The sequence below is a fragment of the Sceloporus undulatus genome, chromosome 2 (assembly GCF_019175285.1).
Source record: "Sceloporus undulatus isolate JIND9_A2432 ecotype Alabama chromosome 2, SceUnd_v1.1, whole genome shotgun sequence".
Lineage (NCBI taxonomy): Eukaryota > Metazoa > Chordata > Lepidosauria > Squamata > Phrynosomatidae > Sceloporus > Sceloporus undulatus.
The window spans coordinates 181,865,572-181,877,678 of record NC_056523.1 but is presented as its reverse complement, the minus strand read 5'-3'; the positions used below and the strand labels follow the sequence as shown (position 1 = coordinate 181,877,678).

The 12,107-nt window shown below is 44.1% G+C and overlaps 1 long non-coding RNA gene across 2 annotated transcripts in view; it reads right to left on the bottom strand.

Annotated features, from left to right (window-relative positions):
- Positions 1-2,333: 2,333 nt before the first annotated feature.
- LOC121923876 overlaps positions 2,334-12,107 on the bottom strand; it is an 11,707-nt gene continuing 1,933 nt past the window's right edge. The window contains exons 1-4 of one of the 2 annotated variants that reach the window (XR_006102481.1): positions 11,725-12,075; positions 11,502-11,612; positions 9,496-9,595; positions 2,334-2,439 (exon numbers count right to left, since the gene is read on the bottom strand). This is a non-coding gene — a long non-coding RNA (uncharacterized LOC121923876). Of the gene's footprint in view, positions 2,440-9,495; positions 9,596-11,501; positions 11,613-11,724; positions 12,076-12,107 lie in introns of those variants that run through there. The other variant, XR_006102482.1, reaches the window with a different exon arrangement.

Below are 12,107 nucleotides of genomic sequence, written 5' to 3'. Positions count from 1 at the left end.
TTCCAGATAAAGTTTCTTCACCCAGGCTGTTCAGTATCCCATCTCTTTCCCTAATAGATTCTGGTAGAAAAAGAAGAAAACAAATAGAAGAAGAAGTGGGGGAAACAAAGAGAGGAGTGTTAATATTGGCACTCAGGCGAAAGAGAACCTTTCAGGAGTTAGGTCTACATAAGGGATTTCAACTCAAAACCCCAAATCGCTTTGTCTTAGGGCACCATAAGTCAGAAATGACTTGAAGGCATGAACTGCCAAAAAAGGCCCATGCTACTTCCAAACACTTCTTGCACTGAGCGAAAGGTGAAGTGGGGCTTCTCTGCATTTTGGATGAATGTACATTCCTTACTCGTAGGCCTGTTTTATAGGAAGTTTCAGGAGTGACAGAGAGAAGCCCAGGACACGCAAGGATTTTTGTGAGCAGGGCAGAGCACATGGCCCCATGTCCTCTACATGAACTGACAGTGTCATGTTTAGGACTAATGCCTTAACCGCCTAATGATCATACAGTGAGTGGTTCAGGCTTAAGTACTGCAGCTGAATGTGTGTATGTGGAACAGGATGCGCATTGGTAAAATTGGAAACACGGTAGATCAGTCGTTCCAACCTGTGGGTCGGGACCCCTTTGGGGGTGGATAACCCTTTCATGGGGGGCGCCTAAGACCATTGGAAAACACCTATTAATTACAGTTATGAAGTAGCAATGAAAATAATTTCATGGGTTTAGGTCACCACACATCGAGGAACTGTATTAAAGGGCCGCCGGCATTAGGAAGGTTGGACCACTACGGTAGATAATTACCCTTTTCCATATGCTTCCTAATAAAAAATGTCCCCCAGCCTGGCAAAGAAAAAGATATATGTCTTTAACTAAACATATAGCTTGTCTCAGAGATTTTGCTGCAGTGAGAATATTGGTGATGCTATCATTATTACTAGGTCACTGCACTGAATTGTAGTTACAGCTACTATATACACAATTCTACAGACATTGTTGTACAACCGTAATACAACAGCTGACTCCATTTGACCCAAAGACACCTTTAAATCATAATTATTTTATCCGTTTTTCCTCCCAACCTCCTGCATGTTATGTATTCTGTGCCAATAACAGCTTTACCAGTGTGCCTTCCCTTAACGAGATAGTGGCTGATATTGCTGCCACTGGGTGATACTAGATGGCATCTGGGGCCTGTTCTTAATGCCGCACAATCCCAATGGCTGTGAATACATTACAGAGTGCCCCATTTTTCTTTAATTGGCCAATGTCTTGTCCATTGTATTTCATGTTCTGTCTTTAAGCTCTCTCTTGATTTGATTGTTTGTCTTGTGTAGCATTCCAGTGACATCAGTTCCACTTCTGTGTGTCCCTGTTCTGGGAGAAGGCAAAGGGGCTGGAGGGATGCATCCCCCCTGCTCTGTTGTCAGCCCTTGCTCTGTCACCTTTATTCTTCTTCTTCTTTTTTCTCTTGGGATGGCGAACCAGGGTCTACCAGAGTAGCGACGCCTGTCTCCTGTTCCCAGGCGCACCCCCTGCATTCTGACCCAGTGCCCCGCCGATCTTCCAGCGCAGCGCAAATGCACAGGAAATCATCTTTTGGAACAACAGCTGAGGGCCATTTGTGCAACGTCCTGCCCCAGCAGTGTGACCAGAGGGAGCCACGGCAAGGAAGCCATGAAGGGAAAAAACAAAACACCACTGTCTTCAGAACTGTCGAGCAAGAGTTCAAAACTGCGGTCCCAGGGCTGGGAGAAGTGCCAGAATCCACGCCTAGAAAGATGGTCAGCAAAGAAGAGCCCTGTGCAGAAATAGCCCAGCCCACCAGGAATGAGAGAAGCATTGGCCAGTTAGAAAAAAATATACTTGGGTCATCAATGACTTTAACGTAACATATAGCTAGCACAGAGATTTGCTTCAGTGAGAAAATTGGTGATGCTATCATTTTACCTCGGTCACTGCTACTGAATTTAGTAGTTACAAGCTACTATATACACAATTCTACAGACATTGTGTACAACTGTAATACAACAGCTGACTCCATTTTGACCCAAAGACCTTTCAGTAGAAAATCATTAATTATTAATTATCTGTTTTCCCTCCCACCTCCTGTCAGCCTGTGATTCAGACATGGTAAATTTTGGTTATTCTCTTCGATCCTGGCTTTTATCAAGCGCATACCCAAGAGGCAAGTTAATATAATTACCAAAGAGCCTTTCCATCCAGTTCAACAAATTGGGTAAATAGGCCATACAACTCAGGGCCGCCGTGGCTTTTTCTCAGTTAACTGGTCTCTTCATCTCAATATTTTTAATATTACATCTGCAAAACAGAAATGCTCTCGCCATGTTAGGTGAGAAAGGCGCCAGAGAGGCAGGTGAGTGGTGTCTGACATCTACCATCTCCATCTTTGGATATAGCTTCTCTCCTGGTGGGGAATGTTAATCCTGTGAAGCCAGAAAATGTATTTGTTTTTCTTCTTTCCAAATCTGCCCATGATAAGAGGGCCAATTCCTGGGCCTCCTTATCATGTTTCCTTGATTTCTTCTGTCTCTAGATCTCTTTTTAGAGGAGCTTATATATTTATGGATCTTTTTCTTTTCTGGGGCCTTTATTAGTCTGTATTTCATTCTCTCTGTCTTCAAATCCTATTGATTTAATATCCCCTTTAATTTTTCCTTTAATTGGCCAATGGCTGGTCCATTGTAATTTCATGTTTTGTCCTTACCGCTGTGCATACACACTCTTTGCCCTTTTCTACATGTACACAAGCAAAACAACCCCCTCCAAACCCCAACAACAACCCCAAGGTGTCTCCACTGACAAAAGTTTCTCGTTGGCAGACTGGGAAATATCATTAACAACTTGGTGAACCATGATTATTAAACATTTATTAACTGTATTTTATTAACCAAAACAAATAGGTTAACCACGATTTAAGGAAGGCACGTGAACCCTGCTTGTTCTGGACAGTAAATGCTATTTCCAGGTTTGGCAAAAACATGAACCTAAAACCATTAAATCCTTCCTAGTTGCCAGTTTTGCATGAGGGAGCAACATGGGTGTCCCAAAAAGGTCCTTTGGCGTGTGCTGCAAAAGGTTCATTTAGATATGGACTTTTGAAATAATAATATGTGTCTGAACTTTACTAATACAGCGCGCCCCGTCTTGAACATATACGCTCAAGCCACGCGGGCGTGCGGGCGGAAGGGCGCGCGCATCCCATTCCAATGAATGGGTGCGTGCACCGGTTGCGCCACGGCGCTGCCGCGCTGCTGTGCACGCAGCCCATTTGTTACCAAGGGCTTGAGCATAGGCGGAATTCGCCTTGTGCAAGAGGGATCGGAACGGATCCCCGCGTAAGACGAGGGAGGGCCCACTGTATAGAGCAGTACTTTCCAAACTTGTGCAGGGCCCCCCCAGGGGGGGCGCGAGGCTCAGGATACAGTGTTGTTCAGAGTGTACCTATAACAATTTTATAGACAAATGCTACTATTTACAGTTGTGCGGGGGGCGCGAAATGTTTTCTTCTTCCTAGGGGGGCATGACAGAAAAAATTGAGAAGCACTGGTATGAGAATCTACATTATTTAGATGAAGTAAAAAACAACGCTATCAGAGATTTTGTGACTGACACTTAGGCTGTCAATCTTAAACCTAGTGAACACCACCCCCCCAAAAAAATACTACGAACAATACAGAATGAAAAGTCTCTTTTTAAATAAATAAATAAACTGCTCCCTTTTTCTCCATTATGTTTCTGCCTTTGTACTCACTTTTCAGAACACAGAAAAGTCAGACCAGGTTTATGTATTACTGAGCAATGCGGTAAAATACATGGCACCCCCTACAATGCCATCTTGTCAGTGGGCTAAAAAGATAAAAGGAATACTGCCAGGGAAAGACTCTTCCCACTTTGGGCCTATGGCTACAGCTTCGGATGAGAAGTATAAGCACCACTCTATTCCACGCAGAATGTCATGCCAGCTGCATTTTAACGCATCGCTCCTACCCCTCTGGTATTTTGGGAAGAACTACCGTATTTTCCGGCATATAAGACAACCCCCCAACGTTTCCAGTTAAAATCTCGAGTTTGGGATGTACTCACCGTATAGACTACCCCTTCTCCACCGTACACCAATAAACATTAAAACAACATCAGATTTGTTTCATATGGTAATTTATTCAAATGGCTTATGACATGCAGGTGTAGCAGGAAACCTTGGTATACAAAGCTCTGTTGGATGGTCAGCTCTCCCTGCCTGCCCAGTGCTCCCTGTCTCCAAAACTATCAGACGCGGTAGTGCAAACACAGCTCTTTTTCCATACCCCCGCGTCTCGGACACCTGCAACTTGCTCCGCCCTTCACTTAACCTTCCCAGTGAGGCACCCCCTCACCTCGTCCTCGCGGGATCGCTTGACGTCACTTCTTTCCACGACTCCGTGAGTGGATTTTCTTCTACAGTCCGTCCTCGCCTTACTCGGGGATCTGTTCCGGACCCTTCGCGTAAGGCGAATTCCACCTATGGTGTTGGCGGCAACGCGCGCCCATTCAATTGAATGGACGCGCCGCCCCTTCCCGCCCTGCGTGCGCCTGCGTCTTGAGCGCTATGCTCAAGGCCGCATATGGCGCGGGCGCGCTGTACTGTACTTGTACAGCGCCACCCTTGCTGCTTTCATACGGTTGCTACCCCCACATATGCAGTGACCGCAGATCTCCAGTTCAGCTCGAGGTTTCAGCACCCGCCCTTACGAAGACACCCGGTGTATAAGATGACCCCTGACTTTTGAGAAGATTTTCTGGCTTAAAAAAATAGTCTATACGCCAGAAAATACAGTATATACCAAATGGTAGGTGCTTCTATGGAAGAACTAGAAAAGATCCTAAAGCGTAAAAGATATAAAGTAGGCCCTCTATATCCCCCACCATTTTTATCCAAGATTCAACCATCCATGGATGGAAAAATATTCAAAAACAACTATTAAATTCCAAAAAGCAAACCATTTTATATAAGGGACGCCATTGTATTATTGCCATTGTATTTAATGGGACTTGCTATCCGTGGATTTTGGTATCCGGGTTGTGTGTGTCCTGGCACGAAAACCCCCGAGGATACCAAGGGCCCACTGTACAACTAAACCCTAAGGTTCAGAATCGTCCAAGGCATTATATTTCCCATTGCCATTACAGAGCGAGCAACTGGACAGTGAAAGAAGCGAAGAAGAAGAAAATAATTCATTTTAGATGTGGTGCCGAGAGAAGAGTGCTGAGGATACTGGATGGCAAAAAGACAAACAAGGGAACCTAAACAGATCACCGAATTCTCCCTGGAAGCCAAGATGAATAAACTCAAGCTCTTGTACGTTTGGCCACATCATGAGAATAAGAATCATTAGAAAAGACAGTAATGCTAGGAAAGGTGGGGGGGGGGGGAGTAGAAAAGAGATTGCATGCTAGATGGAGGACACAACACAACAACAACACAGGTATTGGAGTTGGACTGGATGGCCCTTGTGGTCTATTCCAAACTCTTATGATTCGTGAATAAGGAAGACATGGGCATGAAACTTACAGGATCTAAGCAGAGCCGTGGGGGGGGAATCTTGGAGGTGTTTCATCCACAGGGTCACCATGGTCAGGAATGGCTCATAGGCATTAATAACAACAATTAATGCTACAACAATAATTACCTCTTCGTCTGGACTGGATTGTAAGGTGCGAGTGTGAAAAATCTGTCAGCCATGGCACAGGTGGCTTGTACATGCAGCACCACCACATATAAAAAAACCAAACCAATCAACACATAGTAATGAAGTCATGGTAAAAGCACTCACATCTGTTGAGTCAGGAGCCAGAAACAGGGACGCCAGGGTTTAAGTTAAAAACTGTCATTGTTAGAGGGCTAACTGCTCCACAGTTATTGCTTTTTATATGGACCTCTCAGACGCATTCTAGTAAAATCTGGTCTTTGTTTATAAACCTAAGCGATATTATCCACGGAGGTCTGGGACTCTGTTATTTCTACCCCAAGTATATGCCCCTGTTTCTTGTACACTCCACGAATGCACGCAATATATTCAGTAGCCACATGAAAGCGTTATATCCTTCAACTATGGTGACCCCTATCTATTCTGAGGTTTTTTGAAAGATTTATTCAGAGGCATCTTGCTGTTTCTTTCCTCTGAGATTGGGCTGCATTACTGGCAGAAATTATGCAGTTTGACACCACTTAACTGCCCCGGCTCATCTATGTTCCTAGGTTGTAGCTTGTTGTGCACCAGAGTTTTCAGACAGCTAAAGCTAAATCCCCCACAAAACTACAAATCCAGAATCCCCATAGCATGGCATACTTAACGCGCAATGCCAAACTGCATGATTTTTGTGGTGTTGTGGATCCTGAAGAAAGTGTAGTTTCAGCTCAGCAAAGGATTCAAATCCTGGTCTCCCAGAGTCTTACTCCAATGCTCATTCACTGCACCATTCTGTCTCTCTAATAAAATACTAATTAGAATAGTAAGGCCGAATCACATGCCATGAAAGGAGTGTCTCAGGCCTGCTCCAGCTGTGATTGCTCCGGGATTGTGGCAACCAGATGTCCCACTCCTGAAGCAAGCTGCCTGCCCACGTCCCAAATAGACCACCAGCCGTAGCGGATTTAATCCACTCTTTTGCTGAGCTTTGCAGCTCCTTAGGAAGCCTCAGAGTGGCTTCAGGCTGCTTCGGGGAGTGTGCATGTGTAAATGCCATGCCCCTGAAGCGGCCGAAAGCCACTCTGTTTGGCCCATCTCTTTCAGGCCATAGTCGGAGTTTGAAAAAAAATCTCTTGCAAATGAAAGCACAAGGGCTTATCAGTTATCCTCTCCCTAGAGAAGGGGTTCCCAACCTGGGGATTGCGACCCCTTTGGGGGTTGCCAGGTTGGACTCACCCCTCCTCCCTTCCACGCAGCTGCTGCCGCCTCCCCTCTCCTCTTGCTTCATGCGGCGCACAGCCACTGAGCCACCGCTGCTATCATGCAGGGCTGGGGCTACTGCCGCCTCCTGATCCCTTCCTCCCTCTCCATGCAGGCTGGGCTGCCTCCTCCTCCTCCTCCTCCTCCTCAGCGCCACCGCCGCCATTGTGCAGGGCTGGGCCGCCACCACAGACTCCTCCCCCCTTCTCCCCCATGTGGCCGCTGCCACCACCATCGCTGCCACCACTGCTATTGTGGCAGCAGTGGTGCGCAGCAGCAGCCGGCCAGAGGAGCCAGGCTGGCACAGAGGAGGAAGAGATAAGGGGTGACAAAAGAGGAGGGCGGAGCCTTTCCAGCGCCTTTACGGCCAGATGTCCCACCCTTTTTCCAGCAGGCGGCCTCCGTGATGGTTGGAGGGCCGGGGAAGGGGCGGGACTTCCGGCTGCCAAAGGCCACCGGGACTTGTAGGTGGTCTGGAAATCCCGTCCCTTCCTGACTCTCAACCAATTGGGGGGGGGGGCGCAAGCGCGATTTACATCCACACGAGGGTTGCGGCCCACAAAGGTTGGGACCACTGCGCTAGAGTAAGTAACTAAGGATTTTACTACTGTGGCATGTTTTAACATCACAGCATACCCGTGTCATATGCAAGCGTGCCATATGCAGCTTTCAGCTTATGCTGAAAGCAGCACGACAAAGAGTCAATGTGTGTGTGGCCCATGGTGCGCACCCCACACCACACATGTGTGAGCTTAATCAGTTTCAATGAGGCTAAAGCACACGCAGAACTTGCCTTATGCAGGAGGGTCCAGAACGGTCCCCATGTAAAGCAAGGGCGCAGTGTATGCTATTATAGAAAACACAAAATTACACCTGTATTCTTTTTAGCAGTCACTCATGGGATCAGGGTACAGTACTAATATATTGGCCAGATACCCGTCACATTGTTTCACCATGAATCCACTAAAGTGTGACTTTGGCCTGAAACAGCTGGGCCAAATAGAGCGGGGTGCGGCTTTGACACATGGCTCCCAATGGGGCTGGAAGCTGCTCCGAGGCCACCTCAACCGAAGCTGCCAGCAAAAAGGTTGTATTTAATTACCATCCTTTGGCAGCCCATATAGGACCATGGGACCATGGTGGTAGCCTGCTTCAAGAGCAGGCTGTCCCAATCACCACAGTCCCAGAGCGATTACAGCCAGAGTGGCCGTTGTCCACTTTCTTTTGGCCCGTCTGCTTAGCCCTTTGGTCACTTTTTGAGTGCCCCAGTGCCCTGAACATTTCCTATCCTCATTTCTGCCTTTATCAAACCATTGTTTGGTGCAACCCTCCTAAACTGCTTGCTTGAAACCGGTTTGCAAAAGTTTGCATGCCAGGAACTGTTTGCTAACTTGCATATCCACAAAGAACTGGATCAGATTTGGAAGAAGAACACCATAAGTGATGGAGGATGATGTGAGCCCATCGAGGGAGTTCTTGGTTGGCAAAATCTTGATAAAGGCAAAACTCCGCCAAAGTTTTTAGACATTGGGTTTTTTTCTAGCACAACTATGTGGATAATCTCACTCACACATTCCTGTTTTGTTGTTCACAGTAGTGTCCTACACAAGGGTGTCACCTGGTAAAGAGGTGGGGGCTTTTGGGCAGGAACAGTGGGGTGTGCCAGGCCCTCCCTTCCTGACGCACACTATGAGGTAACTGCGGTCCCAGCCCTATCAGGGCCGGACTAGCCATTTGCTTCAGCACAATGACTCTGGAGACCAAGGTTTGAATCCTGGCTTGGGGGATGGAGCAGACAGGCAGGAAAAAGCGGCTCAATCTTGCTTTTTCCAAAAGCCGGTCAAATCCCCGCTGTCCGCATTGCCCGTTCCCAAGGTGGGCTTAACACCCATGGTGAGACCGCATGGCACAGCATAAAGCCATGCCGCTTTTTTGTCGCCTCCCCACCATGCATGGGCACCAGTGCACAAACAGACCACCTGTGACTCCATCTGCATCTGCACTGCAGAAACAATCCATTTTGATCTCATTTTAACTCCCATGGTTCAAGGCTAGGGTTAGGGTTAGGGTCGTTTGTTGTATACTACACTTCCCAGAGTTCCACATTCTTGAGCCATGCCAGTTAAAGTGGGGTCAAAATGAATGTCCCTCATACGTACCCCCTTCACCCCATGCCCCCTACTGGACTGCCTGGAGCCGCGGCTTTTTTTCCATTAGCGCCTATGGCAATTCGGCTTACGAAGGTTTTTCGGGTTACGAAATTAGCCGCGGAACGAATTAATTTCGTAACCCGAGGTACCACTGTACAACTTTTAATTTCCATCTCTACCTACCTGCTACTTGCTCTTCTCCACTTAATATTTTTGCAGTTGATGCTTTCATTTAGGTGGTTAGGAAAACAGACACACTAAATCATTCACACATTTAACGTTAGCCCATTTTGGCTAACATTAGCATCCATTTACCCTGCAAATACCAGAACCATCTGTCTCTATTCTCAATCAGAAGTCTTCAGATAAACAAGAAAAAGAGCAACCAAAAACAGTGATGTACCATAGCTATCTTCTGTGTCCATAGTTTGGAAACGGATGGAATCTTTCAGAATGTTATGATGGTATCCCTGAGATTCATAGGTCTCTAAGAAGTATCTGCCCTAAAGGGGATAAGCAATGGACATTATTTTAGTTAACAGACAAGTAGGTCATACAGCTATCAAACATACCCCCCAAAATGCTAAGTACATAAAAAGAAGCTGCTTGTACTATTTAATTTCCCTTCAGATCCAAAAAAGTGAAAGAGAGGGACTGGACCCATCGACTACTGGCCCCACTGTTTGGCTATGGCTAGTAAAAGCACTTTCTCCCAGTTTTTATAAGGAGTAACAGAAAATCAACACAACTAGCCCCATAAAAATAACAATTATAACTACAGCTACTCTCATTCCCTGGCTAGTTACTTGTATATTGGCTCATTTACTCTTTAAAAAATCAGAAATCAAAACCTTCTGAACTATTTTATTGTTTGTATGTTCAGTGCTGTGTAAGTTTACAGCGCTATATAAATAAAGAATAATAATAATAATAATAAATATGCTATTTTATACTTATGCATCTTATCCGAGTTCACAGGCTTCAAAATAAGTGACTAGTGGCTTTGGGCCCTAAGATGCTGTGCTGATTTGTCTATTAAGATATCTCAAATTTAGGCAACATTTTAAGAGAGATCTCAGTGGGCTAAGCAAAGCTTTATGGTCAAGAGCAAGGTAACTGTAATCCAGATAACTATTCTTCACCTGTCTGAGAGCGCTTGTACATATAGGAGAGATCATGCCTTATCCTTCCTAAAACACCAGGGCTATTCCAAGACAGCAATATTAAGTTTTAGAATGAGTAGAATATTGAAGTCTGGCTTTAACTGCAGTTTAACACATATGTTAATAGAGAGATGTGTAGGATAGAAAAATGTAAAAGCCTCTAATGCTTGAATTTGAAGCAATTCATTCACTAAGCATCACTGCCACAGAACGTTAAGTCATATTTTCATGAAAACCTCTTATGTGCAGGGAGAGGGGGGAAATATAAATAAATTTTATTATTATTATTAATTAGGCTGGGTCAAACTAGAATCATCCAGAGCTGGAAAAATACATTAAAAAAACATTTTAGTTTCAACTGGGATTGTTGTGGGTTTTTTGTTTGTTTAAAAGGGTTTTTTGCATTGATGTGTAGGCCTAAACCAATAAAAGACTAAATCAGAAAATTAAGTAGCAAAATGCAGTTCAGATGTTATGGCCACAAGCTTAAATAATAATAGTTCTTTAAAAAGTGCTTTTTTGTTATTTTGGTTGAACTTATGTTAATTGAAGGATTTGTTTCTGAACTGCATTTAATGCACTATCAAGTGATTAAAAAGAACCAACTGACAATGACCAACTGCCAATAAACTGTTGAAGTTAAGAAATTTAAATTCAAACAGTCAATATGGTTACAGTAAGAGAATTGGAAAACTAATAACAACCAGACTTTTTTTTTAAAAAAAGAAAAGAATAATCAATTAAAAACAAGCAAACAAGGAGTATAGTATTTTTTAATGTCATCTGATTTATACCAACCTTGGAATTAAGTCTTTCTTGCTTTCTTTCTTTAAACTATGGGAAAACCACGTCTCTCAATCTAAACCTTAGTTCTCATATACAAAACAACAAAGATCATTCTACCAGAAGGATTTAAAACTGTTGTCTAAATAAAACTCTATTAAAATAAAATAAAAACCTGTGTTTAAATAAAAGAGCAACTATTATTTCTGGAGACTGAGTAAGCATTTGAAAATGATTTACAACAGCCATTCAAATCTATGAAACCAGAAAAAACCTTTATAAGCTCACTTGGTTACACCTGAGAGCGATCATGACCCTGATAGCTATGGCTTCTGAGGTATGGTCCTCTTGAGAAACCATGGACATTACTAGAAGCTGGAAGAGACAAACCAAGTTGCCCAGATCCTGCTCAGCCCCGAATTCTATTACTGATTAAATTCTTATACCATCTGTTCAAATATACCTTGTAGCTCATAGTTGGTCTCTATTTTACTGTTTGTTTCTTCTGAATTAACAATAGCTTCTTGCTTCCAGTAAAATCAGGACCATTCAGGAACAGAAATGGAAAAAAAACCTGTTTAAAGACAATAGTAACCAGAAGAGATTAATTTCACAGCAAACTACAATTCCCAGAATTCTATAGCACTGAACCATTGTAGTTAAAATGGTGTCAAACTGGGATTTACTTCTGTAGTGCGGATGCAGCCTGAGAAAAATACTTTTCTAGCCCAAGCTCTTGTGGCATCTGATGGTGAACTGGAGTCCACAGAAACTGAAGCTAGAAATTCTTCTCCGTCTCAAAGATGCTACAGGATTCCTTTCTATCTTTCTATGCTGAATCTTACCAGCATAGCTATCTCTTTGAATACTACTCCTCTGGCCATAGTTTGTCTCTGCTTCCTTTAAAATTTATCTCCTCGACAGTATCAGGGAAGACCGATCTGGGTTTACTAAGAGTGAGAAGAAGGCATTTGGATTTTAAAAATGGATTCCGTTCAAACAATTATTCTCTCTATAAGAATAATATCAACTAGAAGAACAGAATAAATTGACTATATTATTTAGAACA